Source organism: Pseudophryne corroboree, chromosome 8, assembly GCF_028390025.1.
Source record: "Pseudophryne corroboree isolate aPseCor3 chromosome 8, aPseCor3.hap2, whole genome shotgun sequence".
Lineage (NCBI taxonomy): Eukaryota > Metazoa > Chordata > Amphibia > Anura > Myobatrachidae > Pseudophryne > Pseudophryne corroboree.
In genome coordinates, this window is record NC_086451.1 from 210,005,473 (window position 1) to 210,024,537 (window position 19,065).

The window sequence follows — 19,065 nt, forward strand, 5'->3', positions numbered from 1 at the left end:
ATGGGAGAAAGGCAAATCAATATGGACATTACTCTGACTCTATTCACATCTCCATCAACACCTAAATACACTGGTGTCAAATACTAACAGGTCATGAGTTAAATCACAGTATTTAATTCAACCGACTCATTTAGACCCTCAGGGTAAATACTATTCATCTGGTACATCCAGAAGACCTCCTGCCTACACAGTCTTCTATATCTGTCACCCCCACGAATAGTTTGGGCTACAGATTCTAGACCTATTAACTTCAGACATTTGGGATCCCCATTGTGAACCTCATCATAGTGTTTAGAAACACTGTGTGTCTGGATTTGTTTAATGATGTTCCTCCTGTGTTCCAGGAACCTCACTCTGAGGTTTCTAGTGGTACGGCCTACATATTTTTTATCACATCCACACCTCAGCATGTATATGACATATGATGTGTCACAGTTGATAAAACTTTTTATTTCAATTGATCTCTCAGTCTTATCTGGGTTAATTTTTTTTACCCGATTCTGTATATAGTTGCATGTTATGCATTTATTTTTTCCACATTTATAACACCCCTTAATTTTATCTTGATGATCTTTTAACCAATCCTTACAATTACCTCCCTCCCCAACAGACTCTTTAACAGTTTTCAAATGGCTAGGGGCTAGTAGGTTTCTAAGGGATTTATTCTTGCGGAAGATGAATCTAGGTTCAGTGGTTAATGCTGAGCATAATTGTGGATCTTGTTTAAGGATACCATAATTCTTAGAGACAATTTCCCTAATTTCTGAGTGACAGTTTTAAAGGTTGAAACAAACGCTACTTCCTCCATTTTCACTATATCTTTTCCTTTATTTATTTTTGGTAATAGTAGGGTCTCTCTCTCTTTATTTCTAACCTCTTCTAAAGCTGAATTAATAAGTGATTAAGGATATCCTCTATTTAAAAAGGCATTGGACATAATTCTAGCTTGATTGTTGAAGGAGGCGAGATCTGAGCAATTCCTTCTGAGTCATAACAACTGACTCTTCGGGATGCTCTTCTTCCATGGTGTATAATTACTACTTTTAAAATGCAAATATGCCTCTGTTCTCACTTCCTTTATAAAATTGGTAGTTAAAATTTTATTGTCCCTGACCTCCAAGGAGATATCTAAAAAATTAATCTTATGGGGGTGAAACATATGGGTGAAAGATAAACTAAAGAAGTTGGAATTCAAGTGAGTAACAAAAGATAAAACTGACGTGTCATCCCCATCCCAAATAATAAATAAATCATCAATATAATGGCCATAGAGAACCAGGTTCGCGCCAAAGTCGCCACCCCACACGAGCTGGTCTTCGACCTCGCCCATGTAAAGGTTGGCATAACTGGGTGCGAACCTGGTTCCCATGGCCGTTCCCATCACCTGCAAGTAAAAAGTGTCCAAAAATAAAAAATTATTGTGACATAATATGAACCTTATAGAATCCACAATAAATTGTTGATTTGTGTCGACAAGAACACCATCCTCAGCAAGTCTTTTTGCTATTACATTAGCACCTAAATCGTGCGGAATATTGGTATATAAACTTTGTACATCGAGCGTGAGGAACCCATAAGAGTCCCTCCACTCGATGTCTTTAATTAAGTTCAAAAAATGTGTTGTATCTTTAACATGTGACTTGAGCATAGATACTCGTGGCTGTAAAAAAATATCAACATAATGTGAAAGATTCAAAGTGAAGGAACCTACACCAGAAATTATAGGATGCCCAGGTCGTGATGTGAGTGATTTATGGATTTTAGGAAGGTGATAATAAATAGGAACTGTGGGATGTGCATTAGACAAAAACCTAAATTCCTCCTTGGAGATCAGGCCATTACACAGGGCCCCATCCAAAAGATCATGAAGCTCTAGAAGAAAGTCAGAAGTAGGGTCCCTAATTAGGACTTTATAGAAATCATGATTCTGTAGCTGCCTCTTAGCTTCATTAATATAGTCCAATCTATTTTGTATAATGAGTCCCCCCCTTGTCTGCTTATTTAATCACAATAGAGCTATCCTTCATTAATCTTCGGACTGCTTGTTTCTCCCATTTATTTAGACTATTGGTTTTCTGTAAATCAGATGTTCTTGATCATAAGTTCTTAAAATCATCCAAAGTTGTTTTGTAAAAACTGTCAATACTGGACCCCTTTGACTTAATGGGATAAAATTCCGATTTATTCTTGAGCTCGTTCCTACCATTAATATTGAACAGATTCTGGAGTTTCGGAGAAGTGTCACCAGTATTCTCATCCAGGAGGTGCGTGAGTGCCTCTAGGGCTACCGCATCCTCTCTGTCGAGAACAATAGGCGATGCCTCATCCTTGTTCCTTAAGAGTGTTTGTTTTGCAAAATATTTCTTTCTGCATAATGTTCTAATGAACCGATTGAGCTCAACAAATAGATCAAATATGTTTGGTGGTGCTGAGGGGGAAAATTTTAAACCCTTACTCAGCACCTGAATTTCATTATGTCAATTGTCTGGAGGAAAGATTATATATACTCTTTTTTTGGAATGCTAGCCTGACTTTCTTTAATTTCTTATACACTTCCTTCCTTCCTCCTCTTCTTCCTCGAAGCTGATATTTCTTCTTCTTTTTAATGTTTCTCTCTGCCACTCCCTGTCCTGATCCTGAAACCTCCTCTGTCGTTGTTCTAAAAAATTAGTTGATGACTGTTGCTTTGGTCTAGCTCCCTGCTCTTTGCTCCTATTTGGAGAAAAATCGCCCTCATTAGTACTTTTTGGTAATGGATTACGTTCAGTCCACTCTTGGGGATGTTTTATTTGGTACGTTCTATTTCTATGAACTGACCTTAGGGTATCTCCCTGTTCCCTTCTTCCTGATTGAGTTAACCATTTATTGGTGCCGTGGGGCCGACATGTTTCGGGGCTTGTACCCCGTCCTCAGGGCCAGACAAGTGTGAAACAACCACAGAAAACCACATTTAAATACCAATACCATAATAAACATAAAGTGATTAAGTATACTCACCTGCTCCACGTTGTGCACACCCGCTCGTGGACGGTGTCTGTTTCCGTGTTGCGGTTTGCTGGCGTCCTTGGCGTGATTAGCCACACTTCCATCCCTATGAAACAGCCTTACACAGGCTGTATCTCCCGGCTGTACACACAGGCTGTATCTTGCTGCAAGTCAATCACTGCCCAGCGTCCAATATCGCTTCCACTTCTACAGCTTCCACCGATGACGTGGCTGCACTCGGTATAGCAGGGGTGTCACTATGGCAACCACTGCCCCAGCATGACAGCGATCGCCACAGACTTAGGATCTAAAAGACATAAACATAACAAACATAAAAAATATAAACAATAACCAATATAAATCAATATTAAAAATTACATGTAAACAGAGTGCAAAAAAGACAATACTATTTAAAAGGAACTAGATCATATGGTAATCATGCCTATCTCAGCAACTATATGATTTATAATATAAACTACCCTGCATCTAAGTTATACAGGTTTGCATCCTAGGCTAGACTATATCAGTAACTGTTCATGGACTGCTAAATGATCCATGTATGGTGCTATTCTATGGCCCAATGAAAAATTAAATTAAGCTAAAGGAAGCATTGTAGTCCCAAATTTTCATTTAAACCCCCCGGTGAGAGTGTACCCAAAGTATATATCCATCTAGTTTCTCTCTGTAGCAGTGTTCTTGCTCTATTGCCTCCCCTCAACGAGAGGGGTACATGGTCTATCAAAATGGCTCTGATAGTCGCTACTCCATGGTTGGCCATGACACAGTGGCGCGCTAAGGGTTGTTCGCTAGTGCCCTTTTCATGTGCCTTTTCAATGGCACTTCGGTGCAGGGCCATTCTCTCCCGAAACTGCCTAATGGTCTTGCCATTTAAATGTGGTTTTCTGTGGTTATTTCACTCTTGTCTGGCCCTGAGGATGGGGTACAAGCCCAGAAACATGTCGGCCCCACGGCACCAATAAATGGTTAACTCAAGTCGAGTGCCGCCGTCTTTCCTGCATTTATATATATATATATATATATATATACACACACACACATACACAGGCATATGCTCTTTCTCTCTCTCTCTCTCTCTCTCTGTTGTTCTGCAGGTGGTGATCACAGACCACTTCTCAACTCCTATGCTTTCCGGCTGATGTTTTGGTCACTTTTGAAAGCTGGCGGTGCTTTCACTCTAGTGGCAGCATGAGACAGAGTCTACAACCCACACAAGTGGCTCAGGTAGTGCAGCGCATCCAGGGTGACACATCAATGCGAGCTGTGGCAAGCAGGTTTCTGTGTCTGTCAGCGTAGTGCCCAGAGCATGGAGGCGCTATCAGGAGACAGGCCAGTACATCAGGAGATGTGGAGGAAGCTGGAGGAGGGCAACAACCCAGCTGCAGGACCGCTACCTCCGCCTTTGTGCAAGAAGGAACAGGAGGAGCACTGCCAGAGCCCTGCAAAATGACCTCCAGCAAGCCACAAATGTGCATGTGTCTACTTAAATGATCAGAAACAGACTCCATGAGGGTGGTATGAGAGCCCAACATCCACAGGTGGGGGTTGTGCTTACAGCCCAACACCGTGCAGGATGTTTGGCATTTGACAGAAAACACCAAGATTGGCAAATTCGCCACTGGTGCCCTGTGCTTTTCACAGATGAAAGCAGGTTCTCACTGAGCACATGTGACAGACATGACAAAGTCTGGAGACGCCAAGGAGAACGCTCTGCTGCCTGCAACATCCTCCAGCATGACCGGTTTGGCAGTGGGTCAGTAATGGTGTGGGTGGCATTTCTTTGGGGGGGCCGCACAGCCCTCCATGTGCTTGCCATAGGTAGCCTGACTGCCATTAGGTACCGAGATGAGATCCTCAGACCCCTTGTGAGACAATATGCTGGTGCAGTTGGTCCAGGGTTCCTCCTAATGCAAGACAATGCTGGACCTCATGTGGCTGGAGTGTGTCAGCAGTTCCTGCAAGACAAAGGCATTGATGCTATGGACTGGCCCACCCATTCCCCAGACCTGAATCCTATTGAGCACATCTGGCACATCATGTCTCGCTCCATCCACCAATGCCACATTGCACCACAGACTGTCCAGGAGTTGGTGGATGCTTTAGTCCAGGTCTGGGAGGAGATCCCTCAGGATACCATCTGCCACCTCATCAGGAGCATGCCCAGGCATTGTAGGGAGGTCATACAGGCACGTGGAGGCCACACACACTACTGAGCCTCATTTTGACTTGTTTTAAGGACATTACATCAAAGTTGGATCAGCCTGTAGTGTGTTTTTCCAATTTAATTTTGAGTGTGACTCCAAATCCAGACCTCCATGGGTTATTAAATTTGATTTCCATTGATAATTTTTGTGTGATTTTTGTTGTCAGCACATTCAACTATGTAAAGAACAAAGTATTTAATAAGAATATTTCATTTATTCAGATCTAGGATGTGTTGTTTAAGTGTTCCCTTTATTGTTTTGAGCAGTGTATATATATATATATATATATATATATATATCAACTATATAAAAGCTAAAATTTGTCCTTTTGTCTGTCTTTCTAAGCAAATCCACAGTTTACAAGCAAAGATTGTGAAATTTGGCATACAAGCATATTAAAACACAGAGGAGGCAACTAAAAAAATTAGAAATCCCTTGCACCCCTATGGGGCGGGAAAGCAGCACAGAGTATATCAGGAGACAGCATAACTTCGGAATTGTGGACCCATGTACTCCAAAATTGGTACACATCTGTCTTACACTCTGGTAACAAACACTGTGGGGGAAAGACACCCCTATCACACCTAGAGGTGAGGCAGTAGCACTGAGTATTTCAGCAGACAGCATAACTCTGGAATGCCTGCAGCAGTTTACACCAAACTTGGTACACATATGACTTTTACTCTGGAAACAAACACTGTGGGGGTCAGACACCCCTTACACCTCTAGGGGTGGGACAGCAACACAGAGTATGTCAACAGACAGCATAACTGTGGAAGGCCTAGAGCACTTTACACCAAACTTGGTACACATATTGTATAGAAATAACCAGTGCTGTTAATGTATAGAAATGGGTTATTAGACAATGCTAGATGGTTAATATATAATAAATATATTTTTCATGAGTATATAATAGTTTAAAAAGATTTTGAGCAGGTATCATAAATTACAGTACTTTGCACATCTGACTCCATGTGATATTCACCATATGGACTTAGAATCGCAATTATTACATTGATGAAACATAAAGACAACTGAGGGAATCACAATTTTATAGAGTTCTGGACCAAGATCCCACCAAAGCCTATCAAATAGAACTTAAAAACCTCCTTGACACTGCTTCAGCATCCGGGGTCATATCCAGGGAGGAACATGGCTTCCTCTTTTCTCAATATCCCATTACTCCCACCTTTTATTTTCTGCCCCAAATACACAAATTACTCACATCAACCCCGGGTCATTCCATAATTTCTGGGATAAATTCCCTAACCTCTGACTTATCTCACTACATTGATTCATTTTTACAATCATGAGTTACCACCCTGAGGTCATATATAAAAGACACCACTCACTTTCTAAACCAAATACAACACATCACATGGAAGGACAGTTTTGCCTTTCTCACATTGGATGTTAATGCACTATATACTCACATTCCACATTGTACAGGATGTGATGTAATTTCCAGACAATTACTCATGAATAATGACCTCAGGATAGAACATCAGATTTTTATTTTACAGTCAATTGATTTTATTTTATCCCACAATTATTTTCTCTTTCTTGACACATATTACTTACAGGTGATGGGAACAGCCATGGGGACCAGATTCACGCCCAGCTATGCCAACCTATACATGGGTGAATTAGAACAGACTCATGTGTGGGCAATGAGCTGGGAGGCGAACCTGGTCTTCTATGGCCGTTATATAGACAATCTTTTTATTATTTGGGATGTGGATCTTTCTTCTGCCACTTCTTTTGTCACCACCCTTAATTCCAACACATACAATTTATCCTTCACTTTCACTTACATCAGAAGCCATTTTGACTTCCTGGATGTGACCCTCGAATCTTATTATGACAAAATTATTTTGTCTAAATTCATATTTACACTATAAAAGTGCTCATCACACAGCTTGGAAACAAAATATTCCTTAAGGACAATTTATGAGATTAAAACGCAATTGTAGTACTCAAGATACATTCTGTATTCAAGCATTGGAATTGATGAATTCATTTAAAGATAGAGGCTATCCAGATAAACTCCTTACACAAGCTTATAATGAAGTATATAATCTGAATAGAGAGAATTTACTTCCTAAGGTTTCTACTCAGAATTTAAAAAAAATAACGTTTCCGAACAAGATTTAGCCTTTAAATGTAGATTTAATAAAAGTGTAAATGAAATCAGAAAAATTGTTTGTAGGAACTACAGAATCCTGAGACATGACAATGTCTTGGGAAATATAATTACCCAATAAACCATGTATCATTTAAAGAAAAAATAAATCCCTCAAAAATATTTTAGCACCTAGCCATCTTAAAACTATACAAAGTAGAGAAACATCAGAACCAGACTGATGCTCATGGTTGCCACAAAGACCAAATAGTTTTCATAAATGTGGCAAACAAAGATGTACTATGTGTTCATACATGCAGAAAAAAACAACATCAGTCACTTTACCACATACAAGAGAAGTCTATCAAATAAAATCATTCATAAACTGTAACTCTAAATATGTTATTTACTTATTAACATGTGGATGCAGGTTATACTACATTGGTAGAACAACAAGACATCTACATATTAGATTCATGGAACATAGAAGAAATATAATCAAGAAGAGTAATTTACACAGCATACCCAGACATTAAAACACAAAACACAATAGTGATACATCAAGTCTACAAATTGTGGGTCTAGAAACCATTACATATACTGCTAGAGGGGGCGATAAATTATGTGAAAGAGAAGTATTCTGGATGGTAAAATTCAATTCCCTGTATCCGGATGGTCTCAATGAAACTATCGAGCTCAATTCCGTATTGTTATCAACACAAGATCGTTTTGATATTGCTAGCATGTGAAACTTTATATAATTAAGATAAGGGAAATATTATTAAAAATATCTACTCATGACTGTGGAGATATTTTATGTATTATGTATTTTTTTTTTATTCCTCTCCTTTTCATTAAAATTAATATTTTTATTTGTGTATATATATATATAATTTTCAGTATTATCATTTTTTATGATCTTTCTCCCTTTAAATTGTTGCATATAAAGCCCATGGATAGAAAAATACCTCATAATGTTATTTATTTAAATTTATGTCTATGTCACTACTGTCAAACCTGTCTGTTGTGTGGTGATTGCCATGGGGATGTGACGCCTGGAGCATTGGACTTCCGGGTTGCACATTGTGATGCACTTCTGCCCGGGAGCCGACGGGCCATGGCGTGCATTTCCCAGGTGGCCACTACATGCAGACTTAGTGGCTACGCTTCCCATGAGTTGTGGTGGGACATGGTGATGGGTGATGTGGACCTCTGGGCTCATTTATTCCATCACAAGCAATTTAAGGGGTACGCCTCTCCCGGCGTCTGTTCATATAGCAACGGACATAACAACCAATCCAATCACAGCACAAATCACGTGCTGTGATACCATGTGATCTGATTCATAAACCTTACTCATAGACAATGGAGGTTATTAGGGGTATATATATATATATATATATATATTTACCTCCCTTTCATATTATATTTAAAAACCGGGAATATCAAATGTCACATGTATTTAATGTATGAAACCAGAATTAGATAGAATATATTTGCCTTCCCTGGGTCCGATCACATGACCAATACTGACCAGAGTCCCTCATTCTAGGGATCCTGTTGGTTTGAGATCACGTGACCAAATAGACAGAAAAATACAAATGATGATTATTATTGAAAACATACACAAATCTTTGTGGTTTTATTTATTAAAGTTGATTTATTTTAGGATATATTAATTGTTGAACAACATAGCATTGCCTCCGAAATATATCTTTATGATTTTGCTGGACGGTTTTTTAACTTATTGTATATGTACACAGCTGCATACACTTATATCATTACCTAACAGGTATTTAAAGCAGGTTTAGTAATACTATACTCATATGCTCCTGAGGAAGCTGGGGTACAACAACCCAGGGAAACACGTTGAGCCTTAAAGAATATATTTCATTTCATTGCGGACTCTCTATCATCACCTGTTGGACACTAAATGGACACCACACACCCTCCATCAGAAAGCTCCTAAAATACTTGCACAGTTTGAGGACATCCCTAGGGCACTTCCATCTTGGGACATTTTGCTGTGTGCTCACTTATTGGGGACTATATCTCATCGGGCAACGCCAGCCACTCATGTGCCTACAGGAGGAATCCGGAGAAGGTCCTAAGTCCATATGGTGAATATCACATGGAGTCAGATATGCAATGTACTGTAATTTATGATACCTGCTCAAAATCTTTTTAAACTATTATATACTAATTAAAAATATTTTTATTATATATTAACCATCTAGCATTGTCTAATAACCCATTTCTATACATTAACAGCACTGGTTATTTCTATACTATATACCACGTACCTAGAGTACACATAGGGGCCTCACAACCCCCTTTTTTTCCAGCTGGTTCACAAGACAGCGCACACACATATTTTTTTCCATTTGTACTTGGTACACATCTTACTTACAATCTGGGAACAAACTCTATGGAGGTTAGACACCCCTAGCATCACTAGGCATGGGACAGCAGCACAGAGTATTTCAGGAGACAGCATAACTCCTGAATGCCTGGACCAATTTACAACAAACTTGGTACACATATGACTTACAATTAAATAAAGGGAAAAGAGGTCACACAAGTCGTCTATTCTTTAGAATCGGCCCCCTTAAGTACTTCCTATTTCATTTATATAACTAGTCTTTATTGGGGGGTGCTACCACCAAGATAGATTGATATATACATATAAAAGAAAAACAAGATTGCCTCTATTGGTGCACACTACTTATAATAAAATATAACTTTTAATTTAAATTATTAAAAAACATTTGCGAAATATAGGATAAAATATAGAAGTGAAAAGATAAGGAAATTATTAAAATATATGTCTTTCTGCACACGGGGTGCCCGCAAACTATAAAGTCTGTATGCCTTCACAGTATCCAATTCTCTATGTGTTGTATTTATATTTATTAATAAATATTCTACAATTTTCAACCAATGTCCGTGTCTTATTCTTTGTTGCCCTTCTTGTTATTGATATGACAGATATATATGTTGTAGACTATATCTATGCTTGATCCCTATGAATGGGAATCACTATAGAAATCCCTAGTGGGTCAATCTCATTTGTTATACAGCAGCAGATCTGAACAGCCACACTATAGTATCCAATTCTCTATGTATTAACAGTTATTTGTATATTGTTTCTTGTTATTGATATAACAAATATATATGTTGTAGATTATATCTATGCTTGATCCCTATAAATGGGAATCACTATAGAAATCCCTAGTGGGTCAATCTCATTTGTTATACAGCAGCAGATCTGAACAACCACACTATTTCCATATTATATGTGGTGTGTATCTCATTAGAGTTCGTGTGTCTCATCAGCACAAATAACTATCTTAATATATGTTTTTGTTGGAATTCAGAATAAGATCTGTTTTTCATGTGGATTGCCAGTATATTCTACCTGGACCTGCCTATAAGGATATCTAAGTGTAATATACTGCTTGGAGTCTGTCACTGTTGTTGTGCCCTATATCCTCTTTGTTTATAACACTGTTGTATGGTCTCCCTATAAATCACATGTTACTATCCATGCTTCAATACTGTGACTGTATCATTAGAATTGATTTCCATTCACACAGATAAATGTTATTAAATATCGTTACACAGTGTCTCTGTTCTTCATATAGCAGCACAATTATGTTGTCTAGCTCTGACTCTGACTTTTCAATCTTATATCTATTTCAATGAGATTCATCAATATCAGCAATTATTGTATTATGTATTCTGGCAGTCTTAGTTTTTATCAATACAAACAGCTGTCTTGATATATATTCTGTTATGATTCAGAATATAATCTGTTCTTTATATATATAGCTCATGTGGACTGTCAGTATATATCTTTTTACGGTATTGTAAATCTGCCTGCAAGGCTAACTGTCCAGGTTTCAATACTGTGGTTATACCATTGATGTTAGTTTCCATCCACACATAAAACTGTTATTAAGTATCGTTACACAGTGTCTGTGTTCTTTTATTTAGCAACACAGTTATGCTGTCTGGCTATGACTCATATGCTGCTACAGATGTTTCAATATTGTATCTGTTTCCATGAGGTTCATTTCTATCGACACCAGTAGCTGTTCTAATATATATTCTATTCAGATTCGAAGTGTATATTTCATAGAGATTGCTAATATATTGCTTGTTTTAATAGGATATTCCACCTAGGTACTTAGCATAAAGCGCTCCTCCTGCAAAATAAAGTTGTCTAATAGACATATATTCTCTGCATTTCAAGCACATTAGGTCACTGTGTACAGGGCTGCCTAGATCCACACTTTCTATCTGTATTATTATACCCTTCAGGGGGGTGTGTGATGTTTAGGAAAACATTTAAGTCATGACCACGTAATTTGGCTGTGATACACAAAGCTATTTATATACACTTTTACTATCTACATTATTGTTCCCTCTCGGGAGTGCATATACGGTAAATTTACTGCATCAGCATGGTTATACTGTGATATACAAGGCTATCTAATTACACATTTACTATCTAAATAATTATTCCCTCCCGGGAGTGCATATGATGTGATTTCACTGCATCTGCATTTGCGTAATGGCGGACACCACGTGCGCAGGGAGGCCTGATGCACGTTTCGCAATCGCTTCTTCTGAGGCATACAGACTTTATAGTTTGCGGGTACCCCGTGTGCAGGAAGACATATATTTTAATAATTTCCTTATCTTTTCACTTCTATATTTTATCCTATATTTCGCAAATGTTTTTTAATAATTTAAATTAAAAGTTATATTTCATTATAAGTAGTGTGCACCAATAGAGGCAATCTTGTTTTTCTTTTTTATGTATACACATATGACTTACAAGCTGGAAACAAACACTGTGGGGGTAAGACACCCCTAGCACCCCTAGGGGTGAGGCAGTAGCACAGAGTTTTTCAGCAGACAGCATAACTCTGGAATGCCTGGAGCAATTTACACCAAACCTGCTACACATATGACTTACACTCTGGGAACAAACACTGTAGGGGTAACACACCACTAGCACCCCTAGGGGTGGGCCAGCAGCACATACTATATCAGGACATGCATGATATGTCAGTGATGATAGGGCTGCATGTGACAGGGCAAGTGACATGATGTGAGCAGGGGAATGCAGGTAGGACCAGCCCACACACAGAGAGTTATATAGTGGAAGTAGCATGGTCCCCCAGCAGCACAGAGTATATCAGGAGATACATAATGTGCTGCGCTATATAAGAAACTGTAAAAAAATCGATAATTTCACAGGTGCACTGACATAATGTGAGGAGGGGAATGGAGGCAGCAGGAAGCCACATACTGAGAGTTGTATAGTGGGAAGACCAGGGTCCCTTAGGGGACCAAAAAGGGGACCGGATACTACACAAAGTGAGTCAGGGAAGCAAGATATGCCTATATACTAGATCTCCAACCAACGTTAATTAACAAACAACTATCGTTCTAATTTTCCATCCTCATCCCGTAGCGAAGCACAGGTATTCAGCTATCTACAATGTTATTTATACTGTGTGTTTAATGTTTAAATTAATTTTTGTAAACAGACATTCCTAAAAGCCCGGGCAACACCGGGTACTCCAGTTAGTATATTAGTATATATATATATATATATATATATATGTCACGATCCGGGTATCTGGACGCCATTACCTGCCGTTTAGGTGTCTTCTGAGACTGGCCCAGCGTTCCAAATCCGGATCTCATCTGTGTCAACACTCTGCACATCCCTCCTGTCATTCTGAGACACTACCACAGCGGCGCCATGTTTGAATCCAACATGGCGTCTCCCGTCCTCCGCGGCCTCCGCCGCCGTTACTGTGTTATTGCTGCAGGTTCTCAGAATCATGTATCATGCCTGCCGCGGCCTCTGCTGCCCTCCAAGTGTCTCAGCATATAATTGTCATCTGGCGTCTCCTGTCCTCCGCGGCCGGCGCCGCCATTATCATTATGTTAGCACATTTCATTTCAAACCAGTTTTCCCTCCAGGTTCCAGCATGGGCGCAGCCATGTTGGATTTGATCACATGCTCCAATTCCTCCAATCCACCGTTGCTGGAATCTGCATAATTGCCCAGCCAATGCCTGCATAGCAGCAGGTATAAGTGTCCTGTGTCTGGGCTAGATAGATGTCAGTGCTTTGAATGTTATACCTTGTTCCAGTCTCTCTCTCCTGTGGTTTGTTTCTCCAGGTTCCAGCTCCTGTCTCCAGCATCCACAAAGAGACCCGCACCTGCTTTCCATCCTGCGGTGCAGCCTGACTCTGCAATCCTCTGTGACTGATCCAGCTTTCAGCTATTACTTCGTTTGCTTCCAGCTTCCAAGCTTGCAGCTATTAACCCATCTGTTTCCAGCAATCTGCTTCCAACAGAATTCAGCTTCCTTAAAGAGCCGGTGTTCTCCCAGCGGATTTCTACTTACCAGCAGTATCCACTACCACCGGTAACCACTCTTCATTTCATCTGTTTCCACGCACCCTAGCATCTTTCAGTTTTAACTCCGTGTCTCCACCATCTGGCTGGTTCCGTCCAGTGCATTCCAGTTACCAGCATCATCTCATACACCTACTGGCATGTTCCTCGGTTATCTCCACTACTACAGCCTGGCCTGGTAAGGTTATTCTACCAAAGGACTATAACACCTGTTCTGCAACCTACCAGTGCCCTGTGATACCTTTTATGGTTTAGTGATCCAGGAACTGTATTATCTGCCACTGCTAATACTGACTGTGAACGCTGTTGTGATTATACAGAGTCTGTTTAATAAACTTTCATTTGACTTTTAACCTGCTTGTCATGGTCACACCTTCGGGTTTCCTTCCACACTTACATGTCCAGGGGTCTGATTAAACCATCTAAGTTTAACTTCATTCCAGCCCCTACAACTGAGGCTTCCTCCCGTCAGCCTAAACCCTCAGTTGTGACAGTAAGCACTGAACATATGAATCCAGCCGGAGACCAGGATCAAGCGGCTAGACCTATGCAAGAACTGGCAGCCAGACTCGAACATCAGGAGGCTGCACAAGGTCACATCATCCGCTGTCTCCAGGATCTCTCTACTCGGCTGGATGGGATTCAGACGACCCTCCGTGGACCTGGCACGTCTGGTGCGTCCACCACAGTGACTCCAGATGTAACCCCACCCACCTTGCCCATTTCCATACCACGTCTCCATCTTCCAACGCCAGCAAAATTTGACGGATCTCCAAGGTTCTGCAGGGGATTTCTCAACCAATGCGAAATCCATTTTGAGCTTCAATCTGGCAACTTCCCCAGTGACCGTACCAAAGTTGTTTATATTATTTCTCTCCTCAGTGGCTCAGCCCTTGATTGGGCATCACCGTTATGGGAGAAGTCTGATCCCCTGCTGTCCTCCTATACTGACTTTGTAGCATCATTCAGGCGCATCTTCGACGAGCCGGGCCGGGTTTCCTCTGCTTCATCTGAGATTCTCCGTCTACGCCAGGGAACACGTACTGTGGGACAGTATCTTATACAGTTCAAAATCCTGGCATCTGAACTGGCCTGGAACGACGAGGCCCTGTATGCTGCATTCTGGCATGGCTTGTCAGATCGCATTAAAGACGAGTTAGCTACCAGAGACTTGCCTTCTAAGTTGGATGAGCTAATTTCACTATGCACGAAGGTTGATCTACGGTTCAGAGAGAGAGCAACCGAGCGAGGAAGATCATCCGTTCCTAAATCTTCTGCTCCTCCTCCTCGTCAACCATCTCCATCCAAGGATGAGCCTATGCAAATTGGTCGTTCCCGTCTATCTCCCGCTGAGCGCCGAAGACGCCTCTCCGAGTCTCTATGTCTCTACTGTGCAGCTCCGTCGCACACTATCAACGCCTGTCCCAAACGTTCGGGACTCCAGATCCTAGCTCGCCAAGGAGAGGGCCGGCTAGGAGTAATGATCTCCTCTCCATCTCCTCATGATTGTAACCTCCCAGTGTCGCTCCAAATTGCTCAACGTTACAGGAACGTCATTGCCCTCCTTGATTCCGGAGCAGCTGGGAATTTCATAACCGAAGCTTATGTTAAACGGTGGTCCCTACCCACCGAGAGACTGTCCTCGTCCATCTCTTTGACTGCCGTGGATGGCAGCAAGATTTTTGACGCAGTCATTTCCTTAAGGACTCTTCCAGTTCATCTGAGAGTGGGAGTTCTTCATTCTGAGTATATTTCTTTTCTAGTGATTCCAAGAGCCACACATCCAGTGGTTTTAGCCCTTTCATGGCTCCGTCTCCACAATCCATCGATTGACTGGACGACTACGCAAATACTGGCATGGGGTCCCTCCTGTGCTGAGACTTGTTTAGCCAAAGTTCTTCCTGTTTGTTCTTCCTTCCCCAGGTCATCTGATGTTCCGCCTCCTCCATATCAAGACTTCACGGACGTGTTCAGTAAAGCCTCTGCTGATATCCTTCCTCCTCATAGAGAATGGGATTGCCCAATCGACCTCATTCCAGGGAAGGTTCCACCGCGAGGCCGAACTTATCCGTTGTTTCTGCCTGAGACACACTCCATGGAAGAGTAGATCAAAGAGAACCTGGCGAAGGGTTTCATCCGACCATCTTCTTCTCCAGCCGGCGCAGGCTTCTTCTTCGTTAAGAAGAAAGACGGTGGTCTGCGTCCGTGCATCGACTACAGAGGTCTGAACGACATTACCGTCAAGAACCGATACCCTTTACCCCTGATTACCGAGCTCTTTGATAGAGTTAGTGGTGCAACCATTTTTACAAAGCTGGACTTGAGGGGTGCCTACAATCTCATCCGAATCCGTGAGGGTGACGAGTGGAAGACCGCCTTTAACACCCGTGACGGACATTATGAGTACCTCGTCATGCCCTTCGGATTGAGCAACGCTCCAGCAGTCTTCCAGCACTTCGTGAATGAGATCTTCAGGGACATCTTGTACCGCCATGTCGTGGTTTATCTAGATGACATCCTCATCTTTGCTAATAATCTCGAAGATCATCGTTTCTGGGTAAAAGAGGTTCTTTCCCGTCTCCGTGTCAATCACCTCTATTGTAAATTGGAGAAGTGTGTGTTTAAAGTTAAAACCATTCTGTTTCTAGGTTACATTGTGTCCGGTTCCGGACTAGAGATGGATCCTGAGAAACTCCAAGCAATCCAGAATTGGCCTATACCCTTAACCCTCAAAGGGGTCCAGAGGTTCTTAGGGTTCGCCAATTATTATAGAAAAATTATACGAGACTTTTCCACCATTGTGGCGCCTATCACTGCATTAACCAAGAAAGGTGCTAATCCGTCCAAGTGGTCCGAGGAAGCTACGCAGGCCTTTCACCTTCTGAAGCAACGGTTCATCTCTGCACCAGTTCTGAAACAGCCTGACACCGACTCTCCTTTTATTTTAGAGGTAGATGCCTCCTCCGTTGGAGTAGGAGCAGTGTTATCCCAGAGGGCCAAAGATGGACATCTACATCCTTGCAGTTTCTTCTCCCGGAAGTTCTCCCCAGCTGAGCGCAACTATGCCATTGGCGATCAGGAGTTACTGGCCATCAAGCTCGCTCTGGAGGAGTGGAGATACCTGTTGGAGGGAGCTTCCCACTCAATCACCATACTTACCGACCACAAAAATCTTTTATATCTCAAAGGCGCACAATGTCTGAATCCTCGTCAGGCCAGATGGGCACTTTTCTTCTCTAGGTTTGACTTTAAACTCCAGTTCTGTCCGGGTTCTCAGAATCGTAAGGCCGATGCCCTTTCCCGCTCATGGGAGCAAGAAAATGAGTCCGAGTCTGCAGACAAGCATCCTATAATTAATCCGTTGGCATTCTCCACGGTAGGGATGGACTCTTCGCCTCCACCAGGGAAAAGTTTTGTTAAGCCAGTTCTAAGGAAGAAGCTCATGCATTGGGCCCATGCTTCCCGTTTTGCTGGACATACAGGCATTCAGAAAACCCTTGAATTTATTTCTAGGTCCTACTGGTGGCCAACTCTGAAGAAGGACGTTATGGAATTTATTGCCTCCTGCCCAAAGTGTGCCCAACACAAAGTCTCCCGCCAGTCGCCTGCGGGGCAACTGGTTCCATTATCTGTTCCCCGTCGACCATGGACCCATTTGTCGATGGACTTTGTTTCCGATCTACCTATCTGCAACAAGTTTAATACCATCTGGGTGGTAGTTGACCGGTTCACCAAGATGGCACATTTCATCCCTCTCACCGGTCTTCCGTCAGCTTCCAAGTTGGCTCAAGTATTTATACAAGAGATCTTCCGACTTCACGGTCTTCCTGAAGAGATCATCTCGGATCGTGGAGTACAATTTGTAGCCAAATTTTGGCGAAGATTGTGTCAAGCCCTCCAAGTCAAGTTAAAGTTTTCCACGGCTTACCATCCTCAGACCAATGGTCAAACCGAGAGGGTGAATCAGGACTTGGAGGCCTTCCTCCGTATATATGTGTCTTCCTCTCAAGATGACTGGGTTCAACTCCTTCCTTGGGCCGAGTTCAGCCACAACAATCAATACCATTCCTCATCTTCTTCTACACCATTCTTCATTAATTATGGATTCCACTCTAAAGTCCCAGAATTCCAACCGCTTCCCGCAACTTCTGTTCCAGCAGTGGATGTCACCTTGCGTCAGTTTTCAAATAACTGGAGGAACGTCCGCGCAGCCCTGCTTAAAGCCTCATCCAGGTATAAGAAGTTTGCCGATAGGAAGCGTAGAGCAGTTCCTGCTCTCAAGGTGGGTGATCTTTTGTGGTTGTCCACGAAGAATTTGAGGTTAAGAGTTCCCAGCATGAAATTTGCACCTCGCTACATCGGTCCCTTCAAGATTGAACAAGTCATCAATCCTGTTGCCTACAGATTACAGTTACCACCCTTCTTGAAAATACCCAGGACATTTCATGTTTCCTTGTTGAAACTGCTGATCCTAAATCGGTTTCATTCCGCACTTCCTCCAGCTCCCAAAGTTCAGACTCAACGGGGAGTCGAGTACGAGGTGGCCAAGATTTTGGACTCACGTTTCCGTTACGGTCAGTTACAGTATCTCATTGACTGGCAGGGCTATGGTCCTGAAGAACGCTCTTGGACCAATGCCTCAGACGTCCATGCTCCTGCCTTGGTCCGAAATTTCCACTCAAAGTTTCCTTTAAAGCCTAAGAAGTGTCCTGGGGCCACTCCTAAAGGGGGGGGTGCTGTCACGATCCGGGTATCTTGTAATTTTTGTAAACAGACATTCTTAAAAGCCCGGGCAACACCGGGTACTCCAGTTAGTATATTAGTATATATATATATATATATATGTCACGATCCGGGTATCTGGACGCCATTACCTGCCGTTTAGGTGTCTTCTGAGACTGGCCCAGCGTTCCAAATCCGGATCTCATCTGTGTCAACACTCTGCACATCCCTCCTGTCATTCTGAGACACTACCACAGCGGCGCCATGTTTGAATCCAACATGGCGTCTCCCGTCCTCCGCGGCCTCCGCCGCCGTTACTGTGTTATTGCTGCAGGTTCTCAGAATCATGTATCATGCCTGCCGCGGCCTCTGCTGCCCTCCAAGTGTCTCAGCATATAATTGTCATCTGGCGTCTCCTGTCCTCCGCGGCCGGCGCCGCCATTATCATTATGTTAGCACATTTCATTTCAAACCAGTTTTCCCTCCAGGTTCCAGCATGGGCGCAGCCATGTTGGATTTGATCACATGCTCCAATTCCTCCAATCCACCGTTGCTGGAATCTGCATAAT